The sequence below is a fragment of the Castor canadensis genome, chromosome 6, assembly GCF_047511655.1.
Source record: "Castor canadensis chromosome 6, mCasCan1.hap1v2, whole genome shotgun sequence".
NCBI classification, from domain to species: Eukaryota; Metazoa; Chordata; class Mammalia; order Rodentia; family Castoridae; genus Castor; species Castor canadensis.
The window spans coordinates 68,656,668-68,676,793 of NC_133391.1; positions in this window are offsets into that span (position 1 = coordinate 68,656,668).

Below are 20,126 nucleotides of genomic sequence, written 5' to 3' on the forward strand. Positions count from 1 at the left end.
TCAACTTAATAAATCTAGAGCCAACATCACACTAAATGGAAAAAAAAACTGAAATCATCTCTTCTAAAGTCAGGAAAGAGACAAGGGTTTACACTATCCCTACTCTTATTCAGTTTAGTACTTGTATTCCTAGCCAGAGCAGTAAGGCAAGAGAAAGAAAACAGATTCAAAATGAAAAGGAAGAAGTCAAATTATCCCTATTCACAGATGATATGATTCTATACTTAAAATGCCCTAAATATCCCACCAAAGATACCTAGAGCTGGTAAATACTTTTGGAAATTAGAAAGATATAAAATCAACATACAAAAATTAGTAGCTTTTTTTATATACCAACAATGAACAGGTTTCAAAAGACATCAGGAAAGCAATTCCATTCATTCACAGTAGCCCCCCAAAATTCCATAAAATAACTAAATATAAATTGAGCCAAGGAGGTGAAAGAGCTTTATAATGAAAAGCATAAAATCTTGAAAAAAGAAACTGACAAAGACACCAGAAAATGAAAAGTTCACCCATGTTCATGGGTAGGCAGAATTAATAACATGAAAATGGATAGACTACCAAAAGCAATCTGCAGATTTATTATAATACCCTTCAAAATTCCAATGTCATTCTTTGCAGAAATAGAAAATCAATCCCAAAATTAACATGGAAGCATAAAATACCATGAAAAGCAAAAGTAATCCTGAGCAAAAAGAACAACAACGGAAGTATCACAATACTGGACTTCAAATACACATTTGATTCTGTCCTAGCATGTTAGATAGAATTTGTCCTATTATTTATAAGCTGTAGTTAAAGGGTCACAATTATATTCTGAAGAAGAGTGCTATATTTATCACCATTGAAATTGATAAGATTTGGTCAGCTTGCCCTTGAGAACTTAGCTTGTCCATCTCCACTATATACATATGACAGATGGGTAACAATTAATTGTGAAGTTTATTGTCTCAAGATACTGTGGAGTTTAGCAGAGTATGCTATGTGATTTCTTACTCTTAATCATGGATGATGTGATATTGGTGTGTTCAACTTCAACTGAATTCAGAAGGTTCCATGAGAACCAGTTGCTGGAATAAGGATATTCTGCTTGAAAGGAATTGTGTTACTGACTTTGGCTCTTAAACACATCATGTTGCTCATGCTTACAAAAAAAATTTTATGTTTTTTTTTTACTTTTTGGATTATACATTTATAATATGAGGGGATTACATTGCACTAAAAATATTTATTGATCTTGTATTTCCAGAGATAATATTTTGCAGGAGTCAAGTTAATCTCATAATATTTAGCGTGAACTGAAGCACCTTGATGAAATATGCCCAATCCTTCAAACTAAAAGGAGGCCCCTCAGCTGAGTGCATTGGCTCACATCTGTAACCCCAGCTATCCAAGAAGCAGAGATCAAGAGCATCATGGTTTGGGGCCAGCCTGAGAAAAAACTTAGCAGTTCCCCTTCCCAACAAATAGTCCAAATGGTGGTGGTGCACACTTGTAATCCCAGCTATACAGGAGGCACAGGTAGGAGGATCATGTTCCAAGGCTGGCCAAGAAAAAAATGTGAGACCGTACTTGGGAGAAAAAAAAAATACGAAGAACAAAAAGGGTTAGAAGCACAGTTCAAGAGGTAGAGCACCTGCCCAGCAAGCATGAGGCCCTGGGTTCAAACTCCGTTGCTGCCAAAAAGTAAAAACGGGCACTAGGAAAGCCCAGGAAGAGTAAGCCACTGGAAGCAGTTGGTAATTCATCAACTACTTTTGAGAAAAGGCACTGTAAGAAGTCTCAGCTAGCTCATCATTACAAAAAAGTTCTGAAAGACACAGATTTTAAAAACTGGCCCAAAAGACATTGTTAAAAACAAAGAAGTTAAGACTTTTAACATTGGCTCTAGAGGAGTGAAAAAAACTGAAGCAAGAGTGAAATATCAAAACACAGTCTCCTTACCCACTACAGCTGTCTCAGACTGGCTCATGACAAGGCTTAACAGAAGGAAGACACATTACTTGGATGACATACCAATTTATTTATATATATGAGCTTGGTCTGATGTAAGTTTTAATATGAGGTTGTCCAAATGCATAAAGGCAAACAGAAAAGGAACAACAGTTCAAATTAACATTTTGATTGGGCAATACAAACCTAATAGAATAAGATGATAGCATCTAAGAGAATAAAAAAATTAATTTCTTCATCATTTATAGCATTGACATATAGCATTTTTAATAAAACAGTCATCCTACTTTTAGACTTGTTTCCAAAAGGAAAATCCTGCCAATTATAATTTTGAATGGCAAGAGAAGATTGTGTTTTGTTATTTGCCTGAATCACCAGTCCTGACATGAGACAATAAAATGAGTATAGGAAGAAAGCTCTCTTTGGTCATACTGTTTAATGGGTCTGTTCCCTTGACACAGTGAAGCAGCAAGAGGTAAACACTCATTCTTGTTATCACATTTATAAACAGGTTTATTCAAGCCAGCTGTGGGTACTGTGCCTTTCTGATTATTGCTCAGACTTCCTGAATGCACTGGGAATGAGTATTTATATATTGCTGTACAAAGAAATATCAAGAAAGCATAATAATAAAGAACATTTAGACTTTTTTTATAAAACCCATAAGGTAGTCTATGGATATTGTCACTTTTCACACAAGAATACTGATGACTGCATTTTCCACATTAATACAGATTGGAAGACATTGGCAATTTCCATTGTCAGAGGAAATGATAACTGAGTAGAATGGCTTCCTCCAAAATGGTCAAATGGAAAGTAGGAGGGAAAAAAGAAAAAAAATAGAATTACTGGGATATGCAGTCCTCTAAGACAACCTCCAACAATCCCTGACTTCCATATTGACTTGGCTTTGCAATTCTCTTCCCCTCAGTGATGGATATCTCACATCTTGCTTCTCATCAATGAATATAGCAAAGGTGATTGGATGCAAGTTACTTGATTCAATTAAAAGAATTGTGGTATCATCTTGCTAGCAGACTCTTTCCCTTTATAACATTGATGAAGTAAAGTGGCATTTGGCAGATAACCACATGGCAAGGAATTGAGGACAGCCTCTATCCACTAGCAAGCAATGAACTCAAGTTCTATTTCAACTCTTCTCAAGGACCTAAGTCATGCCATTACCATGTAAATGAGCTAAAAAGAGGATGCATCCCTATTGTAACTCTGAGATGAGACCACACTGCTGTCTGATATAATTCAGCTCTGTAAGAAAGGCTGAAGTAGAGGATCCAGTGAAACCATATTCATATTCTTTACCAACAGATAGTATGAAATAATAAATGTGTATTGTTTTAAACTAATAAATCTTGTGGTAAATTGTTGAACAGAAAGAGATAACTAATGAATAATGAATATATTCTAAACATAAGATGAAGAGAAAAAAATATGAATGACAATGAGGTTTGTGACCCAGCACCATTCACTCAAGGCACAGGTATTCATAGTAACACTTCACATGTTTCAACCATACATATAAATATAAGAAAAAATATTAAAAACAATTGAAGAGTTGGATATGGATACTGGAGTTGAATGAGAGCAGGATATGGGTATAAAATGGGTATTGAAATGAAGAGACAAGAGACCCTTTGCTAGAAATATGGAGGATAGAAGTCCATAGAAGGAGTGATGGAATTTATTCCTACCACTGTAAACTGAAGACTCAAAAAGCAAAAGAAGATGAATACAAACAGAGTAAGGAACTTAGGCTAGATCAACAGAGAATGAACATTAGTAATGCTAATCTAGCAAGAATAAGGAAAATAAAAAATGGACAAAAATTCCTTTGAGGGGGATTCTTAAAATGATGTAATAATTAGCAAAATCAGAGACTTTAAAGAAATATTAAAATATTTAACAAATCTTACATTTATCAAATCTTACAAGAGAAAACAAGAGGACAGACCAGAAATATACTAGAGTTAAATGGGAAAAAGTGTACCACATAAAATTTAAATGCAATAGTTGAAATTTCAAAAACCATGGAAGTTTTTGTCAATAAATATAGAACAGATGCACTTTTATAAAACAAGAAGTACTGTAATTTGTGAACATTGAAGTAAAAATAATGGTAACTAGGAAATATGGTAATTTTTAAAATTAAGCTTCCCTATTGCAAATAAGAGGTCAGATCCAAATGGTTCAAACACTTTTACAAAGTGTCAAATATCAGAGTATGTATGCTATATTATTGTACTTCTGAAAAGGAGAGGGAGGGAGGCATTGCAAGATGATAAATTAGAAGCATCCACTGTTTTGACCCCATGAAGGAAAAGAGTCAGGGGACACTATAGTCTGAAAAAAAGACCTGAAGATCATGGAAAATCATGAAAAAGGTGGCAGGACAGATGAAAACCATGGAAAAACAGAAAGGAGAAAGACTAAAGCAAAAAACAACCACAAATCTCAGCTCCATGGGAGAGGAAGGGGAAGCTGAAAATGTAATCACAAAATAAGCCAGATGTAATCCTAGTCACATAACAAGCCCAAACTCCCCACAGGACTTAAACCCACTTTGAGATTTGTTGTGACACTGTGACTATTTCAGTGTGGAAGGCTAGCTTCAACAAAGAAAAGATATTTTGTTTCTACCCTTGTCTCAACCAGCTATGGCAAGATGCCATCCTGAACAGGGGCCTATTGAGAATGAGCTACTCTGCAGGCTTGAAAACAAAGAAAAACAAGGCTCAGGGAATCTTGGGACACCTTGTTACAGTGTCTGGATGGCAGATAGTCACAAGAGAAGGTTAGAGAGAATAAGCGTCAGATGTGGTCCTGCTGGGAAGGTTAAACAACAGGGATCTCTGGCAGTGAAGGACATGATGGGCCACGGTGCTACCCTCCTTGGAGAGGAGAAAGTCCCATCACCTGAGGATCACAGTGGAAAAAAGCACCAAGCAGGATACTTGCACTATGAGATCTTCCTCCTGGCTCAGTGTATCATCTGTCAGGTGGATCTTAAAAACTGTAATCCCAAGCCCCCACAAATCATGTGGCTTCTATAGCATCCCCACACAGGACGAAAGGGAGAAGAACTGTTGGATTGGATGTGAAAAAAATTAAGATCCATCTTCTGAACCCACATAGAAATCAAGGTTTGCTGGTAAGCAAGACTAAGAACCTCAAGCAGAGGTCCTACAAATCACAGGAGGTCTGCAGGCTTCTTCCCCACAATGAGGTAGACTGCTAGATGGGGTCTAAAAGTACTGAAATCAGTAGGCAAACTGTTTCAGTACCTCAGTACTCTCTCTGCCAGTACAGTACTCCATGTTCTGTTTGCCTATACATACTCTCTGATGCATTTGGGGGATACCTGTAGGCTTTGATGCTTGCCACCAATGGGGACAAAAATTGAGGGGCTTGTATAGCAAATGGAAACTTGCTCAGTCCATAGGGTATAAAGTTTCTTTCACCTAATGATAACTCCCAGTATATAGCAAAGGGAACCTTTTATAGTGAAAGCAGCCCCAAAGCAAACAACCATCCCTTCACAAGGAACTCCAGCTAGTTTTATTTTTTCCAAGTAGGACTTGGGATCAGGATCTCACCTGGGCTAGGGTGAATGCTTAGCTACTGCACCATACCTCCTATGCAGTGGTGAGAAAAGCACCTCACCCCTGCCACTACACTGTCCTACTAAACATTGAGAACATTTCAACTGAAAGACAGAAGGTGATTAAAATTTCCAAGCTAAGAGTTGGCATCAGATACCAATGCAGAAACACAAGACATATAAAAAAACAAGATAACATGATTACTCAAAAACTCGACAACACAGTAACAAAAGTGAAGTGCATGAAATCACAAATTTTAGAAAATTATTATAAGAGTGATCAACATGAATTAAACAGGACATGAAAAAAGGCCTGAATGAATAACATTAGAACACATTAATAGTTGAATAAAACAAGATAATGCAGTATATGAAAGAAGAATTTAATAAAGATATAGAATTTCTAAGAAAAAAATCATGTCACGATTTGTAAAATGAGAAGCTCAATAAGTCAAATAGAAAACTCAGTTGAAAGTCTCTCCAGTGGACTGGATCAAATTAAAGATAGAACATTAGGGTTTGAAGAGAAGGCAGATGTACTAGAATAGCCAATGAATATAAAGGAAAAGAAGTACAAAAATAACATACAAGGCTTTTGCATGAATTGTCCTTTTCTAGAACATCATTAAAAAGGCCCAAATTAAGGATCATGACAATAGAAGGAGAAGAGCAAGTCAAGGTGAATGAAAACATATTCAATAAAAGTAGCAGCAAAACATTCCCAAACTTTGAGAAAGAGATGATCATCTCAGAAGGCTTTTAAGACCCAAACAGATAAGTCAACAAAAGAACCTCTCCAAGGCATACTACAGTTAAAATGTTAGTTACACAAAGCAAGGAAAGATTATTGAAAGATGAAAGAGAGAAGTGCCAAGTCCCATATAAAGTCAAACCCATCAGAATAACAGCAGACTTCTCAACATAAAATTGAAGAGCAAGGGAGTGTGGAATTAAGTATTTCAAGTCCTGAAGGAAAATATCTGCAAACCTAGATTACTGAATCCACAAAGGTATCCCTCACAATTAAAAGAAAAAAACACCCATGAAAAACATAAACTAAAAGAATTCCTGACTCATAAACCAGCACTGCAAAAGTACTTTAAAAGTATACTATACACAGAAGAGAAAGATAAATGCAACCATGTATAACACAGGAAAGATTAAATCACAGTAGATGAGTAGAAAAACAGATGGGGAGCAGGGAAGAATCAAACACAAAAAAATGGAAGGGATTCCTACATACCTTACATAGTAAATCTGAATGTTAATGGTCTCAGTTCTCTAATCAAAAAACATGTACTGACATTGGATTAAAAGTCAAGACCCAGGACTGGGTTCAGTGGCTCATGCCCATAATCCCAGCTACTTAGGAAGCCCAAGGCCAGATCAGGCAAAAAAAAGAAAGCACTAGACCCCATCCCCAAAGTGATTAAAACAAAAAGGACTGGGGTCATGGTTCAAGTGTTAAAGTGCTTGCCTAGCAAGTACAAGGTCCTAAATTCAAACCCTAGTACTGAAAGACAAACACAGGCTGAAAGTGAAAGGATGGGATAAGATTTTCCAAAGAAATTAAGCCTGAAATTAGTCAGGAGTAATTATACTCATATCTGACAAAGCAGACTTCAAACCAAAATTAGTCAAAAGTGACAAAGAAAATCACTTTATATTGATAGAGGGAATGATTAATCAAGAGAAGATAACAATTGTAAACATATATGTACCAAACATCAGCATACCCAATTTCATAAACCCTTCTGGGCATAAAAGCAAAGGTCTATTCCAACACAATGACAGTGGGTAACATTAATATCTCAGACTCATCCATAGTTACATGATCCAGATAAAAATCATTTAGGAAATTTTAGTATTAAATGACACAATATATCAAACATTTAACAGACATCTACCAAATATTCTAACCAATAACTGTAGAATACACCTTAATCTCAGCAGCCCGTGGAGTGCACAATGAAGTATTGCTCAATTATAAAAAATGAAATTATGTCACTTGCAGGAAAATGGATTGAACTGGATCATGTTAAGCAAATTAAGCCACAATATAAAAGACAAATATTGCATGTTTTCTCTTATAATGGAATCTAGACCAAAAAAAAATATGACATGAGTGTAAAACAGGAACTGTTTGGTGGAGGAAAACTGGGGGAGGGAAGTAAAAGGAGAAGGTGATAATGATCAAAAGTACTTTAAATTCATGTATGAAAATAGAATAACAAAACACATTAAAGTTTAAGTTTAAAAAGTAATGGGGGTGAATTTGATCAAAGTATATTATGTGCATGTATGGAAATAATACAATGAAATCCCTTTGAACAATTAATATATGCCAATATAAATAAATTTTTTAAAGAAGGGGAAAAACCTGTTTTCCACATTTACTTCATTTTAAATGTGAAATAACACTGATGACAAAATTGAATAAAGAAAATAAAAAAGGAGAACATGACAGATGAACTTTAATTATAACCACAGCTGGAAAATCACTTAGGTAATAGAATTATCTACCTGGCAGTGTCATACAGCATCTAGGTATGCATAAAAATGTGTATGTACATACAAACTAGACTATATTAAATAAAGTAGAAACATAAATGGTCTATTAACATGAGAGTGACATTTTGCAAGGAGGGGGAGACAAGATAATTGTTGAAAAGAGAGTTTTTCGTTTTTTTGAGGCAGAGTTTAAATATGGAGACCAAGCTGACCTCAAACTTGTGATCTTCCTTCCTCAGACACATAATTGCTGGATTTATAGGCATGTGCCATCATGCTATGCTGAAAAAAATTTTTAACTAGCTCAGATTTGGCATCTTTATCTGTTTATCACCCTGAACATAGCTCTTCCCAGACTTATTATGTCAGCACATGGACCACTACCATTAATTAAGGAAACAAAAAAACCTTCCTGTATATTCAACTCTCTTTTTTTTTAACTAATCCTGTATCAAATTTGTAAACAACCCTCTTGATTTCATCTCTAAATTTATTCACATTCAATTACTTGTCATACCTCAACTCCTCTACCTTCTCCAAGACACCAAAATTTGCAGCTTTGATTATATCAGTTTATGCTTAAATCTCTTCTGCCTTTATTCTTGCCAAAAAAATTGGATTATCAATCATAGCTATATTTATCATTATAATGCATCAGTTATTTCATGTCAATACTCTTCATAAGAGATATAGGAATTCTTTTTTCGCTCATAGTGAAAGTCCTTCACATGCAAAATTTGCCTGTCACGTACAACATACCTTTGTACTCATTTATTACTTCTAGGTTGCTTGGCCTCTGTGTTCCATCCACCCTGCTATTCCCTGGACCATACTCTTATCTCAGGACTTTTGTACTTTCCATTGCAATTTCTTTTATTACTCCTCTTCCTCTGATAGCTATGTGACTCATTATTCAATCACCTTCCTCCAGACTGTTTCAAATTTTGTTATGCTTTAATTAAATTTGATATAATCACTAAAATATAAAATTCCATCTGTCCCCATCATTTGCTATCTTTTTTTTTTCTATTTCTTTTCTTGGTAACAATTATACCTATGTGGTAGGTATTTTTAATGTATTGATTTGTGCCAACCTCCCACAATATCATTGAGCCTCAGGATGGCAGTGTCTTTGTTCATTTTATTTGTTTTCTTCTCCATTATCAATATCCACCAAAATGTGATAATGTATTATTTGGAAGGTGTAAATGAGGAAACCACTTAAATGTTCTTGTAAATAGTTGTTTGTTTCTATATCTGGTTCTTACTGACTGATGGACCATTGAAACCCTACTCCATGTAAAGAGAGTGGGCGCCAGGATCAGAAGGAGGTCCAAAGAACTTCTTAATACAAAACAGGGGCTCTCTTTATAATCATGAAGCATTGAGCCAACACAAGCACCTACAGATTCACTGAACATTCCATGCCTGTCCTATCAAGTCTACAGAAAAGAGTGCAAAGCTGAGTAGAAAAGAAGAGTTACAGAATTCTCTTTAATCTGTCTGCAGACATAGGTCCTTATATCCCAGTGGGAGGGCTGCCATCCATATAACCACAACAAAAGCTAAGTGCCAAAAAGCAAAACAAAACAGAAAAGCAGATACATAAAATGAAAAACCTCTGCAAATTTCATGAACCACATTAATTGAAGTTTGGCTAGTGGCATTCACAATGTTTATAGTCATTTCTTTGAAATCTTATATAAATTACTAATTAATACCAACTTCCAGGGGGATTAGAAACAAGCAGAAATTTCCAGCTTCTCCATGGCTCAGAATTGAAATGGCCATAAAACATCTCAGAGAGGTGATGGAGGGAAACACACTCAAGTTTAAATTAGACCAACAGAGACTAGGAGAGACCCTGAGACTTTGGTTATCAGAATATAGGGTGAGGAAATGTTAGCACTGAACCTCCAGTAGCTTGGCAATGTGGCAGAAGATAGCACAAACAGAAAGGGAAAGAGGGAGAGATAGTGGGCAAAATTGGCACAGAAACACTTGTAAAACAGAAAGGCAGTCTGAGCTTAGCTGGTTTAGGAGTTACAGAGCAGTTGGGTGTTGTGAAGTGCTGTCTTTCTCTACATTAAAGCATGGTGCTGTTACACTATGTAAATCTTCAAAAAGTTGTGCCAAAGCTTGCTGTTTTGAGAAATGTAATTCCCTACATTTTCCTTTTCCTTGGAACTCACATCAAGTATTATCATGCTGTCCCAGTCAACATAGATCTTGAGGCCCGGTGTGGTCTAGTGAAATGGCACAGAACTGAGCTCACTGAAAGATTTATGCATTGCAATTCCAGTTGGAGACATGGATTGGAGTAGACTTTAAGACTGGTGGCTCAGGTGACCAACTAAAGAGGGTCAGGATATTGAGCATGATTGCATGCAGGGACTGGGTTTCAGAAACAATAGCCATGGGCAATGCAAAGTACATGAACTGTTGTGCCCCTTCCATCCAATATTTTCTGTTACCATACTCTCTGTGTGGGCTTCATGGAAGCACCTAGGATCCCGATATTCAGCAGATATCAGCATAGGGTCAGCCCTTGGTGTGTTTTGAGGTATTCTACCCAGAGTAAACTCAGGCAGAAAAATATTTGCTTCCATGCTACCATGTATTAGTGAGTGGCACACACTGTGATCCTAGCTACTCAGGAGGCAGAGATTAGGAGGATCATGGTTCAAGTCCAGTCCATACAAAAATATTAGTGATTTCTCAACTCAAAAAAGTATGTCAGATGTGGTAGTGTGCACATGTAATCATCTATACAGGAGACATACATAGGAGGATTATAGTTCAGGACTAGCCCTGAGGAAAAATTAGAGACCCTATCTTAAAAATAACTAAGGCAAAAAAGGGCTGGGGGTGTGGCTCAAGGTATAGAGTACCTGCTTAGCAGGTATAAGGCTCTTAAGTTCCCACCCAGTACCACCATAACCAAAAAAAAAAAAAAATCAGAGAACAGGAGTGCAGAACAGATCCTGCATAGGAGGGGTTGGTGCCAGTGGGGTGGGGGAGGAAAGGGTGTAAGAGGGTGAATATGGTATAAACACTGTGTACACATGAATATAAACAGGTATAAGGCTCTTAAGTTCCCACCCAGTACCACCATCACCAAAAAAAAAAAAAATCAGAGAACAGGAGTGCAGAACAGATCCTGCATAGGAGGGGTTGGTGCCAGTGGGGTGGGGGAGGAAAGGGTGTAAGAGGGTGAATATGGTATAAACACTGTGTACACATGAATATAAACAGAAAAAAGGTAACTGTTGAAACTATTCCAGGAATGGGCGGGGGGAGGGACAGTGGGAGATAAAGGAGAATGGTGGTGAGGGTGAATTTTAAAATGATATATTTTGAATATTTTAAGAACCTTTGTAAATGCCACAATGAACCCCTAACCAGCACAACAATAAAATAATAATCAAAAAAAAAACTTGCTGCTGTGATTTAATTTAATTAACCTAATTAGAATAGTGTTGTGCTGAATAAGCTGTTAAACCAAATTTCTGTTAAAATGGTAATCCACTATTAAGATTTTTTTTTCTTTTTTTTTTTTTTTTGCTGAAATTTCTTTTTTTTTTTTTTCATTTTTCTTTTATTATTCATATGTGCATACAAGGCTTGGTTCATTTCTCCCCCCTGCCCCCACCCCCTCCCTTACCACCCACTCCACCCCCTCCCGCTACCCCCCTCAATACCCAGCAGAAACTATTTTGCCCTTATCTCTAATTTTGTTGTAGAGAGAGTATAAGCAATAATAGGAAAGAACAAGGGGTTTTGCTGGTTGAGATAAGGATAGCTATACAGGGCATTGACTCACATTGATTTCCTGTGCGTGGGTGTTACCTTCTAGGTTAATTCTTTTTGATCTAACCTTTTCTCTAGTACTTGTTCCCCTTTTCCTATTGGCCTCAGTTGCTTTAAGGTATCTGCTTTAGTTTCTCTGCGTTAAGGGCAACAAATGCTAGCTAGTTTTTTAGGTGTCTTACCTATCCTCACCCTTCCCCTGTGTGCTCTCGCTTTTATCATGTGCTCATAGTCCAATCCTCTTGTTGTGTTTGCCTTGATCTAATGTCCACATATGAGGGAAAACATATGATTTTTGGTTTTTTTGAGCCAGGCTAACCTCACTCAGAATGATGTTCTCCAATTCCATCCATTTACCAGCGAATGATAACATTTCGTTCTTCTTCATGGCTGCATAAAATTCCATTGTGTATAGATACCACATTTTCTTAATCCATTCGTCAGTGCTGGGGCATCGTGGCTGTTTCCATAACTTGGCTATTGTGAATAGTGCCGCAATAAACATGGATGTGCAGGTGCCTCTGGAGTAACAGTCTATTGGGTATATCCCCAAGAGTGGTATTGCTGGATCAAATGGTAGATCGATGTCTAGCTTTTTAAGTAGCCTCCAAATTTTTTTCCAGAGTGGTTGTACTAGTCTACATTCCCACCAACAGTGTAAGAGGGTTCCCTTTTCCCCGCATCCTCGCCAACACCTGTTGGTGGTGGTGTTGCTGATGATGGCTATTCTAACAGGGGAGAGGTGGAATCTTAGTGTGGTTTTAATTTGCATTTCCTTTATTGCTAGAGATGGTGAGCATTTTTTCATGTGTTTTCTGGCCATTTGAATTTCTTCTTTTCAGAAAGTTCTCTTTAGTTCACTTGCCCATTTCTTTATTGGTTCATTAGTTTTGGGAGAATTTAGTTTTTTAAGTTCCCTGTATATTCTGGTTATCAGTCCTTTGTCTGATGTATAATTGGCAAATATTTTCTCCCACTCTGTGGGTGTTCTCTTCAGTTTAGAGACCATTTCTTTTGATGAAAAGAAGCTTTTTAGTTTTATGAGGTCCCATTTATCTATGCTATCTCTTAGTTGCTGTGCTGCTGGGGTTTCATTGAGAAAGTTCTTACCTATACCTACTAACTCCAGAGTATTTCCTACTCTTTCTTGTATCAACTTAAGAGTTTGGGGTCTGATATTAAGATCCTTGATCCATTTTGAGTTAATATTGGTATAGGGTGATATACATGGATCTAGTTTCAGTTTTTTGCAGACTGCTAACCAGTTTTCCCAGCAGTTTTTGTTGAAGAGGCTGCTATTTCTCCATCATATATTTTTAGCTCCTTTGTCAAAGACACATTGGTTATAGTTGTGTGGCTTCATATCTGTGTCCTCTATTCTGTTCCACTGGTCTTCATGTCTGTTTTTGTGCCAGTACCATGCTGTTTTTATTGTTATTGCTTTGTAATATAGTTTGAAGTCAGGTATTGTGATACCTCCTGCATTGTTCTTTTGACTGAGTATTGCGTTGGCTATTTGTGGCCTCTTGTGTTTCCATATAAATTTAACAGTAGATTTTTCAATCTCTTTAATGAATGTCATTGGAATTTTGATGGGAATTGCATTAAACATGTAGATTACTTTGGGGAGTATCGACATTTTTACTATGTTGATTCTACCAATCCATGAGCATGGGAGATCTCTCCACTTTCTATAGTCTTCCTCAATCTCTTTTTTCAGAAGTGTATAGTTTTCCTTGTAGAGGTCTTTCACATCTTTTGTTAGGTTTACACCTAGGTATTTGATTTTGTTTGAGGCTATTGTAAATGGAATTGTTTTCATACATTCTTTTTCCGTTTGCTCATTGTTAGTGTATAGAAATGTTAATGATTTTTCTATGTTGATTTTATATCCTGCTACCTTGCTATAGCTATTGATGATGTCTAGAAGCTTCTGAGTAGAGTTTTTTGGGTCTTTAAGGTATAGGATCATGTTGTCTGCAAATAGGGATATTTTGACAGTTTCTTTACCTATTTGTATTCCTTTTATTCCTTCTTCTTGCCTAATTGCTCTGGCTAGGAATTCCAGTACTATGTTGAATAGGAGTGGAGATAGTGGGCATCCTTGTCTGGTTCCTGATTTTAGAGGGAATGGTTTCAGTTTTTCTCCATTAAGTATAATGCTGGCTGTAGGTTTGTCATATATAGCTTTTATAATGTTGAGGAACTTTCCTTCTGTTCCTAGTTTTCTTAGAGCTTTTATCATGAAATGATGTTGGATCTTATCAAAGGCTTTTTCTGCATCTATTGAGATGATCAAGTGGTTTTTGTCTTTGCTTCTGTTAATGTGGTTTATTACGTTTATTGATTTTCGTATGTTGAACCACCCCTGCATCCCTGGGATGAAGCCTACCTGGTCATGGTGAATAATCTTTTTGATGTGTTGCTGAATTCGGTTTGCCATTATTTTGTTGAGGATTTTTGCATCAATGTTCATTAAGGAGATTGGCCTATAGTTCTCCTTTTTGGAGGTGTCTTTGCCTGGTTTTGGGATAAGTGTAATACTGGCTTCATAAAATGTGTTTGGCAGTTTTCCTTCCCTTTCTATTTCATGGAACAGTTTAAGGAGGGTTGGTATCAGTTCTTCTTTAAAGGTCTCATAGAATTCAGCAGAGAATCCATCAGGTCCTGGACTTTTCTTTTTGGGGAGACTCTTGATTGCTGCTTCAATTTCATTTTGTGTTATAGGTCTATTCAGGTGATTAATTTCCTCTTGGTTCAGTTTTGGATGATCATATGTATCTAGAAATCTGTCCATTTCTTTTAGATTTTCAAATTTATTTGAATATAGTTTCTCAAAGTAGTCTCTGATGATTTCCTGGACTTCCATGGTGTTTGTTGTTATCTCCCCTTTTGCATTCCTAATTCTACTAATTTGGGTTTTTTCTCTCCTCATTTTAGTCAGGTTTGCCAGGGGTCTATCGATCTTGTTTATTTTTTCAAAGAACCAACTTTTTGTTTCATTAATTCTTTGTATGGTTTTTTTGGTTTCTATTTCATTGATTTCAGCTCTTATTTTTATTATTTCTCTCCTTCTATTTGTTTTGGGATTTGCTTGTTCTTGTTTTTCTAGGAGTTTGAGATGTATCATTAGGTCATTGATTTGGGATCTTTCAATCTTTTTAATATATGCACTCATGGGTATAAACTTTCCTCTCAAGACTGCCTTAGCTGTGTCCCATAGGTTCCGGTAGGTTGTGTTTTCATTTTCATTGACTTCCAGGAACTTTTTAATTTCCTCTTTTATTGCATCGATGATCCATTCTTCATTAAGTAATGAGTTATTTAGTTTCCAGCTGTTTGCATGTTTTTTGTCTTTACTTTTGTTGTTGAGTTCTACTTTTACTGCATTGTGGTCAGATAGTATGCACAGTATTATTTCTATTTTCTTATATTTGCTGAGGCTTGCTTTGTGCCCTAGGATATGATCTATTTTGGAGAAGGTTCCATGGGCTGCTGAGAAGAATGTATATTGTGTAGAGGTTGGATGAAATGTTCTGTAGACATCTACTAGGTCCACTTGATCTATTGCAGATTTTAGATCTTGGATTTCTTTATTGAGGTTTTGTTTGGATGACCTATCTATTGATGATAATGGAGTGTTAAAGTCTCCCACAACCACTGTGTTGGCGTTTATATATGCTTTTAGGTCTTTCAGGGTATGTTTGATGAAATTGGGTGCGTTGACATTGGGTGCATACAGGTTGATGATTATTATTTCCTTTTGGTCTATTTCCCCTTTTATTAGTATGGAATGTCCTTCTTTATCTCGTTTGATCAATGTAGGTTTGAAGTCTACTTTGTCAGAGATAAGTATTGCTACTCCTGCTTGTTTTCGGGGGCCATTGGCTTGGTAAATCTTCTTCCAGCCTTTCATCCTAAGCATATGCTTATTTCTGTCAGTGAGATGAGTCTCCTGTAAGCAACAAATTATTGGATCTTCTTTTTTAATCCATTTTGTCAAACGGTGTCTTTTGATGGGTGAATTAAGTCCATTAACATTAAGTGTTAGTACTGATAGGTATGTGGTGATTCCTGCCATTTAGTTATCTTAGTTGTTTGAAGGTTTGATTGTGTGTACCTAACTTGAGGTTACTCTCTACTGTCTTGCTTTTTCTTATCCTGTTGTTTGGTGCTGTCTGCCTTTTCATGGTTAAGTTGGGTGTCACTTTCTGTGTGCAGGATCCCTTGCAGAATCTTTTGTAATGGTGGCTTTGTGGTCACATATTGTTTTAGTTTCTGCTTATCATGGAAGACTTTTATTGCTCCATCTATTTTGAATGATAGCTTTGCTGGGTAGAGTATCCTGGGGTTGAAGTTATTTTCATTCAGTGCCCGGAAGATCTCACCCCACGCTCTTCTTGCTTTTAATGTTTCTGTTGAGAAGTCTGCTGTGATTTTGATGGGTTTACTTTTGTATGTTACTTGTTTTTTCTCTCTTACAGCCTTCAATATTCTTTCCTTAGTTTCTGAACTTGTTGTTTTAATGATGATATGTCATGGAGTAGTTCTATTTTGATCTGGTCTGTTTGGTGTCCTGGAGGCCTCTTGCATTTGTATGGGAATATCTTTCTCTAGATTTGGGAAATTTTCCGTTATTATTTTGTTGAATATATTACGCATTCCCTTCGCTTGCACCTCTTCTCCTTCTTCGATGCCCATGATTCTCAAGTTTGGTCTTTTGATGGAGTCAGTGAGTTCTTGCATTTTCTTTTCACAGGTTTTGAGTTGTTTAATTAATAGTTCTTCAGTTTTTCCTTTAATTACCATTTCATCTTCAAGTTCTGAGATTCTGTCTTCTGTTTGTTCTATTCTGCTGGATTGGCCTTCCGTTTTGTTTTGCAGTTCTGTTTCATTCTTTTTTCTGAGGTTTTCCATATCCTGGCAGTTTTCTTCTTTATTGTTGTCTATTTTTGTCCTGAGTTCATTTATCCATTTATTCATTGTGTTCTCTCTTTCACTTTGGTGTTTATACAGTGCTTCTATGGTTTCCTTTATTTCTTCTTTTGCTTTTTCAAATTCTCTATTTTTATTGTCTTGGAATTTCTTGAGTGTCTCCTGTACATTTTGGTTGACCCTATCCAGTATCATCTCTTTAAAATTCTCATTGAGTACTTGTAGTATGTCTTCTTTTAAATTATTCTTGTGGGCTTCATTGGGTCCTTTGGCATAGTTTATCTTCATTTTGTTGGAGTCTGGATCTGAGTTTCTGTTCTCTTCATTCCCCTCTGATTCCTGTACTAATTTTTTGCTGTGGGGAAACTGGTTTCCCTGTTTTTTCTGTCTTCCCGTCATTGTCCTTGGTGTTGTTACTGTCCCTGTACTGTGTGTAATTAAGTATTTTCTAGCTTGTAATAATAACAATGGTAATATTGAGAATGGAAGAGTGAGCTGAGATGGAAAGCAAGAAGTTAAAGAAAAGGGGAAATCAAATATACAGACAAGAGGCAGAAAGCAGAACAAGGTATCAGACAAGAGAGTTTCAAAGGTATAAACAGGGAGTGTTAGTGTACTAATCGACAGTAAGCTGAACAGACAATAGAGAGACAGAGAGAGGACTGAAAATCAAAGATAAAAAAATAAAAAATAAGTAAATGAAAGTAATATCTATATATAAAAATGAATTAAAATAAAATGGAAAATAGAAAATAAAAAAAAAACAAAAAACAAAAAAACTTCCAAGTTTATATGCAATGCAGTTTCAGTCTTAATAATTTGGATGTCTGTCTCAATCTCCAGTCCTGGAGTTGGTGCCTCAGATGTTGTTCTGTAGTTGTCTCATCAAAGGGGATGCATAAAGTAGAACAAAACTGCACACACACACACACACACACACACACACACACACACACACAAAAAGCCCCACCAAGTGTCCCCAGTTCAAATGCAATACAGTTTCAGTAAGTTTTTCAGCTTGCAGGTGTAATTCGGTTGTTCTCTCATCAAAGGTAGGGAGAAAAAGAAAAAAAAGCGTCTGGAGGCAGTTCTGAGAGTGGTATCTGCAACTGTGGCTTGCCTGCCTGCTGCTCTCAGCCTGTAGCTGGGGGCGTTATTTATGCAGATCTCTGTGGTGAGCTAGCACTCACCTGGTCCCACAGGCTTTGTTTGCTCAGAGTTCTCCTGTGTGGGAGCCTCTGCTACAGGCTTTCCCCTTCCCAAGCACTGGGAAAGGTGACACTGCCCCGCGTTGTCAGGCCTGCGTGTTTATTTACAGTTCATGTGGGAGGTGGGTCTTCCCCCCTCTCCTCTGAAGTTTTCCTCCCACTGCCACTTTCAGAAGCTTTCCTGCTCCTGCTTACTGGGCAGTGCTGCTGCTCCTGCCGGCCGCCATGTTTGTTTACAGTTCACGTGGGTAGTGGGTCTTTCCTCCTCCACTCTCACAAGCTTCCCCACTCCTGGTTGCTGGGCGCGCACCCAGCTCCCGTCAGAGTCTCTCCGGCCCACCTGGCTTGCTTATTTACAGTCCCGGGAAGGATTCCCTTCCCCCACTCTTCAGCGCTCAGGGCACCCCACCCTCTTTCCAGCGTGTCTTAACTGTTCTTATTGCTTATTACTCAGTTTCTCTTTTTTTTTTTTTCCTGGGTGGAGGTCAGTCTGTCCAGGGGGCTATGCTGCTCTGGCCCAGGCTTGTCTGTGGGGCTACCACGGTACCGCAAAGCTCACCTGGTCCGCCTCTTCCCAAGCCGTATGGGCGCCGGCCACTGGCGGCCCCGGGGGCCCTCCTTGTTTCTCCGTTTAACGTGAAGTGGAGATTCTCTGCACTGGCTGGAGATGTGGAGGGGTCAAAGTTATGCCTTTTCTCGGTGATTATGCCTGCAAAGTGTGTCTCCAGCGTCTCTCCAAGATTTCACTATAGGAGGGTCGCTTTCTGCTTCCTACCTCTAGCCACCATCTTGGAATTCTCCCACTATTAAGATTTAAAGGAATAAAATACCATTAATATATATTTATATATCAATTTTTCTTGCTGTTACTTGTTTCTATAATACATTTCTTTTCATAGGTAGAAGTTTTTGTTTGTTTTTGTTTTTTTAAAGGAAAAAGGATTTGGGGGGATCCAAGATGATGAATACGAGAGGGAATCAGAATTCCTGAGTTCCATAATTTCAGAAAGCACTTGGAGACATGGAAGCTACATTTGGGTAATTCTGATTCTTTTTAGCTACTAAATAACTACCGACACATAGGGTGTACATAGAATTCAAGGACTGACCCTTAAAACAGCTTTTAATTGCACCTAACAACCAGGGAAATTCCAGCTCCAGCTCGGCACAGCCACTAGGGTCCTAAGAAAGCTCCCTAGCCGTTTCTCCCTTTTCTTTCTTTCATTTTTTTTTTTTCTTTTTTTGCAAAAGGCAGAAGATAGAGCATCAAACAGAATTGAACCCTGCAACCCTGCAACACTTTGGATCCCTAACCCAGGGAAAGCCTACCTACAGTCTGCCAGGCTGAATCCAGTGTCGGTAAGCATTTGCCTTGAGTAAAACTGTCTTCCATTTCTCCCCACTGGCCTGGTTTCAAAACTACCTGTGCAAATCTGCAAACCCTCCAGGTGAGCACCACACACCACATGCGTCACTGCCCCCATCCCCAAACATAATCCAGTGCAGTTCCTGGGTAGATTGCACAACACACCTGAACAAAACTGAAAAACATAGACAGTGAATTAAAATCTACCACTGACAGTGGGGGCAGGTGGAACCCTGAACTTACCTTGGAGAACAGGGGTGGGACAAAAAGTTGAACTCTGTAAGTGGGGGGATGGCCAAGAAACAAAGTCTGAGAGTGGGAGTGGGTCTACAAGCCAACCTCCCAGAGCAGGAGTGTGGTGGAAGGCTGAGCTAGTCTCCTGGGATTGTGGGTGGTGCACAAAACTGAATTGCCCACCTTGCTGGGGGAAGCGCTTACCAGCCAGAGTTAGAGCTATAGAGCATCTCAACTGCTGCCTGGCAAAAACAACAGATCTGACCACTTCGCACAAACTGGCAGTGAGCTATCATAGGTCCCAAGTGTGACCTGTTCTGTGGAAAGAAGGAACCAAATACTGCTCACAAGCCAGCCATCTGGTGTGACCACTTCAGAGCTCCAGCTTACAACAGACAGTTCATCAGACAAGGAAAGCAGGAAAAACAAAATTCTAGATGACCTCTCCCCAAGCTGCCTGACAAGAGGAGCAGCACTCCTCCCCACACAG